The 14,421-nt window shown below is 43.5% G+C and overlaps 1 protein-coding gene across 1 annotated transcript in view; it reads left to right on the top strand.

Moving 5' to 3' along the window:
• The first annotated feature begins 2,610 nt into the window (after positions 1-2,610).
• LOC139765126 (uncharacterized) overlaps positions 2,611-14,421 on the top strand; it is a 646,947-nt gene continuing 635,136 nt past the window's right edge. Inside the window, 1 exon segment of the mRNA XM_071692318.1 lies at positions 2,611-3,422. The gene's annotated coding sequence lies outside the window, so the exon portion shown is untranslated.

Raw genomic sequence — 14,421 nt, forward strand, 5'->3', positions numbered from 1 at the left:
CCCCCTTTCACAGCTTCAGACCTCCCTTCCTCTGTGTTGGGTCGAAAGACTCCCTCCTAAAAAACCCCTCCCTAAACGTCAGTGTTAAACCATTCGGGGTGTTTTTACGGTGCCATCCTTCTAGCTCGGCACCCGGACTCCGTGGCCAATAGCCATGGGACCTTGCGTTAGTTCCGAAGACCAAAAAAAGGTAGCGATGCTTCGCTTTTTTCATTAGCTGTTGTGGAGGACACCTGTTGGTCAGGTAGAGACCTCGGAATACCCGTGTCATAACACCTGTCGATGCTTCACAAAAGAGCATTTCTTTCTTTCTAGTACTCTAAAAATATCTCTACTTCTGTCTGGTCCTCGATTTCTGCCTCTTCTCCTCGTGGTCCATCAACTCTCTCCCTGTCTTCGATTAATTCTCGAAGCGGAACTTCAAATACATATGGCAGGATTTCGATGCTTTATTCTCATAAGTTCGAAACAGAGAGCCATACCAGAATGGCGCCTCTCTCTCTCTCTCTCTCTCTCTCTCTCTCTCTCTCTCTCTCTCTCTCTCTCTCTCTCTCTCTCTCTCTCTCATATGCTATACCTAAAAAAGATCCCCAGTGAATCAGGACACACATACATATACAGGCGTTGACCATATACGTTCCCAACACCGCATCCCAGGGAATCCCAGTCCAGCTCAGAATGCATCCATGCGTGCGTTACTCCGTTCCTTCCCCATACAATATCCTTAGAAATCCATCCTACAGTTGGTGAAATGATACGAGCGTCGACCTTATACCTCCCTCACACTATCTCTGGGAACCCTACTACAACCAGCGTATGTTCACATGTGTCTACCCCAATCCTTTACCCATACAGTACCCTTGCGTGTGTCTACCCCACAACTTACCCGTACAATGCCCCATCCATACAGCACCCCTACGTGTGTTTACCCCATACTTTACCCATACCCCTACGTATGTCTATTCCCATACTTTACCCATACAGTACCCATGCGTATGTCTATCCTCATACTTTACCCATACAGTAACCCCTGCGTGTGTCTACCCCATACTTTACACATACAATACCCGTGGAAATCCCCCTAGAGACAATAAACTTGCATGAGTGTCGACCGTATACTTTCCCCCAAGATGTTTAAATCTTCCTCCCTTCCACTAAACGTCTGAGAGCGTCCACCGCGCCTCCTCTCCATACTGCTTTCCCGCGTGTGATTACTATTTGTGTGTGACGGGGAGAGAGTGTTCTACACTCGCGTAACCTTAGCACTTAACCTCATACGTATGTACCATGTTGTAACTCCTATGTATGTGTGTGTATGTATACCCACACACACATACACACACCCCATCCTCACAGCCGGAGCCTTGACGACATCTATCGACCAGCCCTGAGGGGAGGATGAACACCTGGGTTGTGTTTAGGCCTACAGGGGCGCTTAGGATTCGAACCCATGCTGACTCATGTTAGTAGCACTAACCATCACACCACGGAGGCCTCTGTGTGTGTGTGTGTGTGTGGTGTGTGTGTGTGTGTGTGTGTGTGTGTGTGTGTGTGTATGTGTGCTATATCTGGCAATGTAACTCCAGTATATTATATGTATATTGATGGGATTAATGATTAAAGCCAAACTTGAATCTGTACCACAGGTCGAACACACGATATGCAAAAAGGAAAAAAAAAAATCATTCGGTTTAAATAATATTCAATTCTTTAATGCCCCCGTATTTCGCAGGATACCATATTCAGATGCCTTAACATGGGATTACCAGCGTTGACCCATACAAGACTCGCCTATAGAGTGTGATGTGCCAATACCCTACAACCAATTAAGGGTCTTGAACCCATTCAAAGATAGGAAATCTCACCTCAAACCCCTTTTCCGTGGCTACCGGTCAAAGACAGGCTGTCTTAACTCTTTCCTTAAACCTCTACCCCACCTTGCGTCTAGACCGATTAAGTTATCTTTTGCATCCAAGTGTTTATTGCGCTTGCTCGCAGTGTCACCTGAGTCGAGTCTAATCTTTCTCAGCTCTGGCGAGACCTACCTCCCCGACGACACCAGTTGCCGGTGAATTCACCCCCTTCCTCATGTCCATTAAAGAGAGTGCAGCAGAGGATGATATACCCCCCCCCTTGCGCAATATCTCAAGTGGAGAGAGAGAGAGAGAGAGAGAGAGAGAGAGAGAGAGAGAGAGAGAGAGAGAGAGAGAGAGAGAGAGAGAGAGAGAGAGAGAGAGAGAGAGAGAGAGAGAGAGAGAGAGAGAGTCCTCATTAATTGCAATGAGGCCAAGTTGCTGTTGTTGTTACTTAAGTCCAGATAGAAAAATAAATAAGGGGTGTCTTAAAATGATGTGGGTTGGAGCTTATAAGCTCACATGGCTCTCTCGCTGTCTTGCCTCTCGTGAGGTCGGGCGAAAACTGGTGAAGGATGGGAGAGAGAGAGAGAGAGAGAGAGAGAGAGAGAGAGAGAGAGAGAGAGAGAGAGAGAGAGAGAGAGAGAGAGAGAGAGAGAGAGAGAAGGAGAGAGGGAGAGAGGGAGGGAGAGAGAGGGAGGGAGAGTGTGTGTTCCCGCCACCCGCCGCGTACAGTCCCGCCCTTGGTGGAGCGGCTGTCAGTGAAGTCGGTGCCTGGCACTCCCAACTGTGGCTGCCCACCACAGTCTCGTCCGTGCTACTGGGGGGGATAGACGCACCGTCGCTGCTCCTTCTGCTTCCCCTCCGACAGCGTTGTTTACATCGCCGTCTCTCTCCCTGAGGTGTCACCGCCGGCTGCTACTACTACTCGTGTGCCCCCCCTTTTCCAGGAACGTCTCCGGTGCTTTGTGTAGTGCTAGATCAAGGAGGTGGACGAAGGTGGGAGATGGTGTCGGCCAATGTGTGATGTGGAAGAATTGGAATCTCGTACAGGTGCATATGATGGAATCCAATTGGTCTTCGTGTCGGTGCGCGCAATCAGAGTGCTAATTTCCGTTTCTTTTTATATTCATCTGCTGTAAATAGTACGTAATATTCCATTTCGAGGACCTACTGTGTCGCTGTGCTTCTCAACTTTTGCTTCAGCTCTGAGAACAGTTCCTCTATTTTTTTTTTCATATATCCTCCCCCCCGCAACGCTTTTTTAAGATACACTCACGGTCAACGAGGAGCTGCCTCAGAGCGAGGACAGTACGATATCCAAGAACAGGAAAGAGATACTGTTAATTCCTCCTCTCACGAGAGATAAGGTAGTCGACAACTAGAGCCTCTGAAGTCAACGAACTCGTTCTCAGATCTTCGGCAGAACCGATAGAGAGGAGGAGGAGGAGGAAGAACCATCTGCTCTGAAATTACCTGAAGGAGGAGAGGGCTCTTGACGGAGCGTCAGGGAAGCCCTGCTTCGCCTCCTGCTCGGGAGGAACCCATCATGACGTGGATCTAGCCCAGGTAGGTCAAACCAGTGGTGTTAGGGCGCAGTCTTAACGTATAAGGAGCTAGGCATTGGAATCTCTTATCAAATCCAGTTTTGCAAAACAAGATCGAAGTGGAATGGCATTGGAATCTCTTATCATGATTATTGTGTTCCATTTGGGATCTTGTACATATGGTGAGTTCTGGTACAGAATACTGAATTCCATTCTTCTGGGTGTTGGTTCGATATTCTGTCCCACATGGTCGTAAAGTGCAATCCAGTGTGGCTAAGATTTGCCAAAATGAATTCGGTCTTGTGACATGTACACAGCAAAGGACTTCAATAGCTTGTCCCCATTCCGTCGTGCTCAACGCTAAGATCACCTATTACCAATGGTGGTCGCCTATTACGAACGCCAGGAGTATTTCTTCCTTCGGCGCCGTTAGTGATGTAGTTACACTATATATTCTATCATATGTAGGGTTTATACATGTAAGGCAGATCTGACCCAGTCAGTGACTGCATTTAAAATGACTGCAGACTGGATGTGGCTGGGTGTTTCTTATGGTAAATGGGAGATAACACATATATGTATGTGAAAAGAGTAACGCTAGTGTCTGATCGTTTATACACACACACACACACACACACATATATATATATATATATATATATGGGTATGTATGTATGTATGCATGTGTGTGTGTGTGTGTGTGTGTGTGTGTGTGTGTGTGTGTGTGTGTGTGTGTGTGTGTGTGTGTGTGTGTGTGTGTACGTGTGTTTTCATACTTTCTGCCGTTTCCCGGGTCAGCAAGGTAGCGCTAGAAACTAAGTAGCAGCTCTCAATCGCTCACATCCACCTTCTAGTTGTCTATATAGATCACCCACACCAGACGACGCTCCCTATTCACAGACAAAAACCCCCATAGACTTTCACGTATCGACACCTATATACGTATATAGCTATAGATAGACAGATAGCTGGATGTATATACGTGCTACCGTGCTCCGCCCGCAAGAGGTTATGCCATGAGTGAAAAGACACCTTTGGCGAGGCTGTAATATCGGAAGTACAGTCTCGTTAAAAGGACTTCTTACTCCAAAGGAATCCACATTTTCCTGCTACTGGAAGTAGCGCTGTCTTGGGCTTCAAAAGCCTTCAGAATGAGATTCAGTGTAACACCAGGACGCGGGAGACAGCGACAAAGCAAAATAGATAAATAAAATATAATACATATATATATATATATATATATATATATATATATATATATATATATATATATATATATATATATATATATATATATATATAAAGAGCAAAGCAAAGAAAACAGTCACATACTATATAGAGATACAGGGGTAAACATACACACACATATCTACAACTTCCCAGGTACACATGGCAAGCACCTTCGTGGAACATCCAGTGCCTGGGAAAGGGCCATGCAGCTGGAGTAAGGTTACACATGTGCTCCCACCATGCCTGACACAAATTTGGAGAAGCGCTAAAAAAAAAGATCTTCTGTGGTGCTTAGGAGGACAACAAAAGCAACAATAATGATAACAACAATACAAATTAAAGGGTCCTGGAACCACACCATCTTTGTTCCAGTTGGTGTGGAAGACCTGGAAACCATGGAACAGTTCTTTACCACTTCCTTATGACCTTGGTTCCCGGCTTCTTGGGTAAATCACGGTCCAAAGAACAGCCTGCTTTCTATATCAGTGCCTCAGTATAGCTACCATAGTAAGGTAAAGCAGGATGCATAATATGTTCACATAACTCTCAGGGGAACTGGAGGGACGTAGCATTTAACTTAAAACTATTTTCTTCCCCAAAATACATTTCAGTCATTCTTTTCCCTTTCTCTAATCGAGCAAAACAGAAAGATAAGAGACGATATTGGACGAAAATATTCAGATATCGGAAAAACTAATTGCTCCTCTCTCTCTGGCTATATCAACCTAGGGGATAGCTGTATCTATCTATATCTATCATTCAATCTATCCATTTATCTGTGGTGAGACTGCATCAACGCCAGCTGACGGAATAGAGCGCTGTCTCGTCGAAGAACTTCTCCCTTCAAACGCGTCCAGAAATTGGTCCCGGGGTAAATAATTGAACAAAAAACAAGCCCTGAGGGTATCGAATAAACCATACTACCCAAGCATCATCTGCATACTGTAGAGGGGCGACTAAGAAGAGCGGGATCAGAAGGCTGGAAGTCCTCCCCGTCTTGTACTATCATGCAATAGAGGCTAGGACAACAGAGGTAGACACGATTTGAAATCTATCTTTTTTTCCTCGTATTGTCTGTTGTTTTCCTAACGCTACCTCACTACGATGGAAAAAAACGGGATCAGGTATAGAAGAAAAAATGATATATACATGCGCGTATATCCTTGTCCATATATATATATATATATATATATATATATATATATATATATATATATATTCTTCCATACTATTCGCCATTTCGCCATTTCCCGCATTAGCGAGGTAGCGTTGAGAACAGAGGACTGGGCCTTTGAGGGAATATCCTCACCTGGCTCCCTTCTCTGTTCCCTCTTTTGGAAAAAAAAAAAAAAAAAACGCGAAAAGTTCCCAAGTGATCATAGGAATATCTTGATCACGCGCAAAATTGTGATCCTTTCCAATATATATATATACATATATATATATATATATATATATATATATATATATATATATATATATATATATATATATATATATATATATATATAGGTGTTTCCCGACTACACCTGCTTATGGGAGAGGCATTATGATCGTCAGTTGACGGAGAGGAGTGCAATCATGTTGAGGAAATTCTCTCTCCCCACAAGAATCTATCATTACCCTACTTCGGTTGTAGCGCAGTCTGCGCTTCCAATGATACAGTCCCGCCAAAGGTGACTTTTTCACTGGGAGCCCGACAACACCCCCCCCCCCCCCTCTCTCTATCTCTCTATCTATCTATCTATCTATCTATCTATATATAAATATATATAAATATATATATATATATATATATATATATATATATATATATATATATATATATATATATATATATATATATATATATATATATATACATATATATATATATATATATATATATATATATATATATATATATATATATATATATATATATATATATATATATATGAAATTAAGTAGTTTAACGATTAACACTATTTGATAAACCGTTGGTTTATGAAAGAAATGTGAATGATGAACCATTGGTTTATGAAAGAAATGTGAATGATAAACATGTGGTCTATGAAAGAAATGTGAATGACAAACATTTGGTCTATGAGAGAAGTATGATAGATATTTTCTCGTTCACAAGCCTTACGCAAAATCTTCGTGACACTATCATGTGAACTGTAAACGCTTTAATACAAAGCTCGCATCGAACATTGGAATTCAAAACCTTCCACCGCTTTCAGAGAGCGACGAAGTATTAGGTTTAACTCCGTTTGAAACCTTCACGTACTACGCGATAAAGGGTTCGCATGGGATAAGCAACTCAACTAGAGGGATCAAGCATCATATAGGTACAGTGACAGCACGTACGGTAGGAATAACCGACCAATATAGAAGGATCAAGCCTCATATAGGTGCAGTGACAGCACGTATGGCCAGAATAACCAGCCAATCTAGAGGGATCAAGGACCATATATATGTGTAGTGAGAACACGTATGGCGGGAATAACCAACCAATCTAGAAGAATTAAGCCTCATATAGGTACAGTGAGTGCACGTATGACGAGAATAACCAACCAATCTAGAGGGATCAAGCATCATATATTTGCAGTGAGGATATGCATGATTTTCAGAAGCCTGAGTCTATATTTGTTATGTGAGAAATTCACCTCACTCTCGTTCCCTTAGTCTCAAACGTAATAATTTACGCTATGTGAAGAGCAGGGCTTTTGAGTTCAGATGATCTTAGACCTCATGATGAATTAGTGTTCTGAAGACTTCTGCTTTAAAACAGCGGTTTCCTTTCTCTTGCCATCTGGATCTCACGTACATGTGTGCAACAAAAAGGGTGTAGAAGAGCCATCGAAGCCAGCGAAAAGCCATCCTCCGAACACGGCGGGGGAACGAACGCCCCCTCGCCCACAGCTCTTGTGTGAAATCATAGTCAGCAGCGCTCTGTTTCCAGGTGAGAGATTCGTCCTCAGCGCACAAGATTTTTCTCTTCCAATAGCAGTGCTTTAATTCTCCACTGTATATATATGTTTTGTTTTACGTTACCCGAGACGACACGTTCAACTGAGGCCTTAATGAAGGCCATCTCAATATATATATATATATATATATATATATATATATATATATATATATATATATATATATATATATATATATTTTCATTATACTTTGTCGCTGTCTCCCGCGTTCGCGAGGTAGCGCAAGGAAACAGACGAAAGAATGGCCCAACCCACCCACATACACATGTATATACATACACGTCCACACACGCACATATACATTCCTATACATCTTAACGTATAAATATATATATATATATATATATATATATATATATATATATATATATATATATATATATATATATATATATGTAAATAATTCATACTGTCTGCCCTTATTCATTCCCGTCGCCACCCCGCCACACATGAAATAACAACCCCCTCTCCCCGCACTTTTTTTTTTTTCAAATTCTATCGACGAACCCCTAAGGGTGGATGAACAGCTAGGTTGACTGTGGACCGACTGCCGCGCAATCAGCATTCGAACCTATGCGCTCGACCCAGCGGCGGCGGCCGGTGAATGCGTCAAGTTCAGGAACGCGAACCACTACACCACGGACGACCAAAATACTGATTAAAAAAAAAAATAGCAGCGAATTCAACTTTTAAAGTTGCAGAGCAATTATCATCAGCACATTTTCGAAGACGCGACTGAATGTTAACTGGGAAATCAGTGTCGCAGCTCCTAGTGGTATGAAGCGGGTGAAAAGTTACCTTTGGCGAGGCTGCATCTTCGACAGCTGATGAAGGAACCAGTTTAGTCTCGTCGAAGAACTTCTGTCCTCGAAGGAGTCCATCCTATCCCTGGTACTGAATGTAGCGCAGCCCTGAAGTTACAGGAGACCCTGTATAAGGAGGAGTCCTTCGTCTGTGTACCAGAATAGTAACATTGGTAAAACAAGAGGCCATGTGAGGCTTCGAATAGCGGAGACACACCGAGCGCTCGGCTCGAGCAGGTGACCTAATGGCTAAACCATCGTTTACGGCCATTAGGAATAACTCGCAGGAGAATGATCATTCAGTGTCAGTGCCCAGGTGCTTAAGCTTGGACAGGTGCTCCGGATATGCAGAATATGCTGGGCCAGGAGTCTCTACACCGTACAGAGAGAAGCTTCTTCAATAGGGTCTTATGAATCGTCCATCTAGACGTTCGTTTTTTTTTCAGATTAGGTACACCTTATGGTGGCCGGAGATGGCGGTATGAATATCTGAGTCCGCGACTAAGGGGAAACGGATTCTAGGAGACGAAAAAACATGGAAATGGTTGATGGAGGGTTCTTGAAAGAGCAGTAGAGAGAGAGAGAGAGAGAGAGAGAGAGAGAGAGAGAGAGAGAGAGAGAGAGAGAGAGAGAGAGAGAGAGAGAGAGAGAGAGAGAGAGAGAGAGAGGTGCTGTATAGTTTTACATTTCCATGTGATGGGCGGGCGAGACTTGTGAGTAGCACCTTCGTCAGCAGTGCTCCGCAATCCCAGGTTCATGGATTTGACTCACTTTCAACCTCGTCCTCTTCACGTCGTCATAAATCTCTCCGGCCTTCAAGTCTTCAAGCAAAGATTTATATTCTCTCCTTCTGGCAACATTTTTGCCTTCATTCTCCGCTCTCTGTCTACCTGGTTAGTTAGCTATCTGGGCTTTGGGAATACTGACAGTTAAGGGCCAGCTGGGGCATGTCAACATCAGGTCATAACCACCGAGTACAGGAGAATTCAAATATCTTCTTTAGACCCTCTACATTCTGAAGGCGTTTATGGTCTATGTTCCTCTCTAGGCTGGCTGGTTATTTCGGCCCCTCGTAAATGATTTGATTGGCTATTGGGGCTTTTGGCCTATCAACTACCCAGGGTCATCAACGCCGCCAATGTCAAGTTACTACACCCAAGAACCAACATATCTTTAACCCCTCCTTCAGGTGTTGAGGATAATTCTAAGACCACATACTTATATTCTAAGACCACATACTTATATTCTAAGACCACATACTTATATTCTAAGACCACATTCATTTTTTTTCTTATACATATTCGCCATATCCCGCGTTAGCCCCCTTCTCTATTCCTTCTTTTAGAAAATAAAAAACGAGAGGGGAGGATTTCCAGCCCCAGCTCCCTCCCCTTTTAGTCGTCTTCTTCGACACGCAGGGAATACGTGGGATGTATTCTTTCTTGCCTATCCCCTATATATATATATATATATATATATATATATATATATATATATATATATATATATATATATATATATATATTATCCCTGGGGATAGGGGAGAAAGAATACTTCCCACGTGTTCCCTGCGTGTCGTAGAAGGCGACTAAAAGGGGAGGGAGCGGGGGGCTGGAAATCCTCCCCTCTCTATTTTCTTTAATTTTTCCAAAAGAAGGAACAGAGAAGGGGGCCAGGTGAGGATGTTCCCTCAAAGGCCCAGTCCTCTGGTCTTGACACTACCTCACTAATGCGGGAAATGGCGATAGTTTGAAAGAAAGAATATATATATATATATATATATATATATATATATATATATATATATATATATATATATATATATATATATATATATATACATGTGTTATATGTATATGTCTGAGTGTGTATATATGTGTATACGTTGAGACGTATAGGTATGTGTGTGTGTGGTATGTGCGTGTGTGGACGTGTATGTATATACATGTGTATGTGGGTGAGTTGGGTCATTCTTTCGTCTGTTTCCTTACGCTACCTCGCTAACGCGGAAGACAGCGACAAAATATCATAACAAAAAAATAATGATATATGTATACACACCAGAAGTCACGCTCCCAGACATAAACGAGTCACACTTTCCTGTCCACGCTCTATACATCACCCGACCTTAGAACACTAAAAGCACCATTTAGACACATCCCAAAACCCTTCTATGCCCACGAAGCAACTACCATAATGAGGACTCAGAGCATTTCTTAATCGTCCTGAACACACAGCACACAGACGCGTACACATTACTACACTTTATGACCTATGGTCACGACTGATGAGAACTCATGAAGATATAGAGGACTCTCGGGAATGAAGTTGATATATATATATATATATATATATATATATATATATATATATATATATATATATATATATATATATACGAATAAAGTGTATATGAACGCGCACCTTCATAGAACATACAAAGCTCCAACAGCCAGGATCGAACCTGGGACCCCTCGTGCAAGAGGCAGGCACCATTGTGAGACGAAGGGTATTCGAGTACTTAATATTTCGAATAGTTGTTTCCTATTATACAGTCCCTTAGCCTAGCGGTTAGCATGCCTGCCTCTTGCACAAGGGGTCCCAGGTTCGATCCTGGCTGTTGGAGCTTTGTATGATATATATATATATATATATATATATTTGTGTTTACTGATTCTGTTTGTGTCTTTGCAGTTTTTATGCTTGTGTTCATGTGTTTGTTTTTGCTTGTTCCCGCTCTTGTCTGTAGGCGAATTTTATGGCTGTGTTTTGCTTGATTATTTGTTTGATATGTGTGTGTGTGTGTGTGTGTGTGTGTGTGTGTGTGTGTGTGTGTGTGTGTACGCACAAGAGAGAGAGAGAGAGAGAGAGAGAGAGAGAGAGAGAGAGAGAGAGAGAGAGAGAGAGAGAGAGAGAGAGAGAGAGAGAGAGAGAGAGAGAATATTCCACACTTCGTGGGACACCCCATCCCCCATCTCCTGAACTTTCTCTACTATCTTACAACTTTTTAAAACTTGTGCGTGTGCGTGTGCGTGTGTGTGTGTGTGTGTGTGTGTGCTGACCGCATTCATAATCTCATAACTTATTTCATTCCATCCTTCCACCACTCTCACGCCATAAAGAGATTTCTTGACATCTTTTCTAACATGTTTCTTGCTTAATTTCACGTTGTGGCCTCTGGTTCCTCTGTCTTTGCGTCTTTCGAAGACCTGTTCATCTGTCCACATCATCCAGCAGGTTTAGAAACGTCAGAGGTTTTGATGAAATGACCCCTTACTCTTCTCTCTTCCATGGTGGATTGGAATTCAGCTTTCTTAATTCTGGTACCATCTTTGGTTCCTTCCTCTGGACCTTCTCTATCAGTTCGTTGTGGTTTCTTCAAGCGCAGTGAACTCAGAAATGCATCCTAGTTTTGGCTTACTATAGAATGTGAACAGGTTGCTGAATGTTACTTGAAGGCGTTTCTAACATTTGCTAGCAGACAGTGTCGCCCTTACAGTTTCTGGGTAATATTCGCATCCCATTCTTGTTAAACACGAGTCTCCAACTCCCTGCTACCAATAGTAGCGCAGCCTTGAGGCGCAGTAGATTTTAAGAAGGTCCTGGATAATAACGGGGCTCTTCCACACAAGTTGGTCCGTAGTCCATGGGCGATTATAGGGAAAAAAGAAAATGAATAAATCACTTTGCATTTGCTCGGCATGAATTTCATCAACCATGCATCAGGCCAACTTCGGAGGCTGTTTAGGTCCCCCTTTGTAATTTGATGCAGCTCTCCTCGTCCTTTTACTTCTCTCACGATTTCGGATTCAGCAGCGAATACATTTTTTTTTGCAGGAAGCCAATGCATCTGGCAAGTCGTTGACACAGATCAAGAAGGGTAATGGTCCTAACGTTAGCGAGGTAGCGTTAAGAACAGAGGACTGGGCCTTTGTGGGATATCCTCACCTGGCCCCCTTCTCTGTTCCTCCTATTGGAAAATTAAAAAAAAAAAAAAACGAGAGGGGAGGATTTCCAGCCCCCCGCTCCCTCCCCTTTTAGTCGCCTTCTACGACACGCAGGGAATACGTGGGAAGTATTCTTAATCACCTATCCCCAGGGATAATATATATATATATATATATATATATATATATATATATATATATATATATATATATATATATATATATATATATATATATATATATATTGTCTACGTGAGTGAGTAAAATAGGTGACAGAAACTGTCTATCGAATACCCACACCTTTAAAAGATCCTTTAAGGAAGGCAAGTAACTCTTTACCTAAACTGAGGCCAAAACTACCAGGCTTAAGCATTAGGTTTAATGTCTCTCTTAAACGTAGGGGTAGCAAGACGCCTTGACTCAACATGGGGTTTCTCGGGCAAGTCCCCTTCTATTCCTGGTGTCATCCAACCGTCTTGAATGGGTTTTTACATTTTTGCCTCGAGATTCATACACGTCTAATGTCTTCCCTCCCTTTACTTCCCTCCAGCCCTCCATCTCCTCCGACCCAGTTTTTTTTTTTCTTTTTTTTTATCAAGCGACGTGAATAGATGGACAGGGAATAGAGACGTATGAGCTCCGGCCGCAGAGGTGGCGGTAATAGGGAGGAGGAGGAGGAGGAGGAAGCGAGAGAGAGAGAGAGAGAGAGAGAGAGAGAGAGAGAGAGAGAGAGAGAGAGAGAGAGAGAGAGAGAGAGAGAGAGAGAGAGAGAGAGCGCTAGGATTGAGGAAACAAGTATTTCAGCGACCTTAGGGAGCCACCTGTGGCCGGTGTGTTGGCGGGAGTCACCCACGTCCCTCCTTCAGGATGGTAGGATGAGAGCGCTACAGACCCGAAGGAAGAGGAGGAGGAGGAGGAGGAGGAAGACGAGGAGGAGGAGGAGGAGGAGGAAGGAGGAGGAGGAGGAGGAGGAGACGAGGAGGAGGAGGAGGAGGAGGAGGAGGAGGAGGAGGAGGAGGAGGAGGAGGAGGAAGGAAGGCCTGACGGGGGGAGAGGAAGACCACAGGGGGAATCTAGGCTCTTGCTCTGGGACAAGTCATGCATGGTGGTGGGCTGGGGGAAGGCTGGCACATATATATGCGATATCGTGAGACTTTGATGATGCTGAGGAACCGAAGCGGTGGTGCACTGAGGCGGTGGTGGAGTGAAGTGGCGGTGGTGGAGTGAAGTGGTGGGTGGTGAACTGGCTTGGATGAGGAGATAGGTCATGGCGCTAGACTCATGTGGATGAGGAGATAAGTCATGGCGCTAGACTCATGTGGATGAGGAGATAAGTCATGGCGCTAGACTCATGTGGATGAGGAGATAAGTCATGGCGCTAGACTCATGTGGATGAGGAGATAAGTCATGGCGCTAGACTCATGTGGATGAGGAGATAAGTCATGGCGCTAGACTCATGTGGATGAGGAGATAAGTCATGGCGCTAGACTCATGTGGATGAGGAGATAAGTCATGGCGCTAGACTCATGTGGATGAGGAGATAAGTCATGGCGCTAGACTCATGTGGATGAGGAGATAAGACATGGCGCTAGACTCTTGTGGATGAGAAGATAGGTCATGTCGCTAGACTCATGTGGATGAGGAGATAAGTCATGGCGCTAGACTCTTGTGGATGAGGAGATAGCATGGCGCTAGACTCATGTGGATGAGGAGATAAGTCATGGCGCTAGACTCATGTGGATGAGGGATGAAGTGGTGTGGCAGTGGAGTGATGTGGTGGTGGTGGTGCGACTGTGGTGAACTGATGTGGTGGTGAAGGTATGTGATGGTGGACTGATGCGATGATGGAGTGAGATGGGGATAGAGTGAAACAGTGAAGGAGTGAGGTGGTGATGGGTTGAGGTTCAAGATGAAGTGATGGAGTGGGATAGGGAAGGTATGAGGTGATGATGGAAAAGATATAATGATAGAATGAGGTAGTGATAGAATGAGGTGGTGATGGAATGAGGTAGTGATGGAGTGAGGTAGTGATGGAGTGAGGTAGTGATGGAGTGAGGTAGTGATGGAGT

This window comes from Panulirus ornatus, chromosome 52 (assembly GCF_036320965.1).
Source record: "Panulirus ornatus isolate Po-2019 chromosome 52, ASM3632096v1, whole genome shotgun sequence".
Lineage (NCBI taxonomy): Eukaryota > Metazoa > Arthropoda > Malacostraca > Decapoda > Palinuridae > Panulirus > Panulirus ornatus.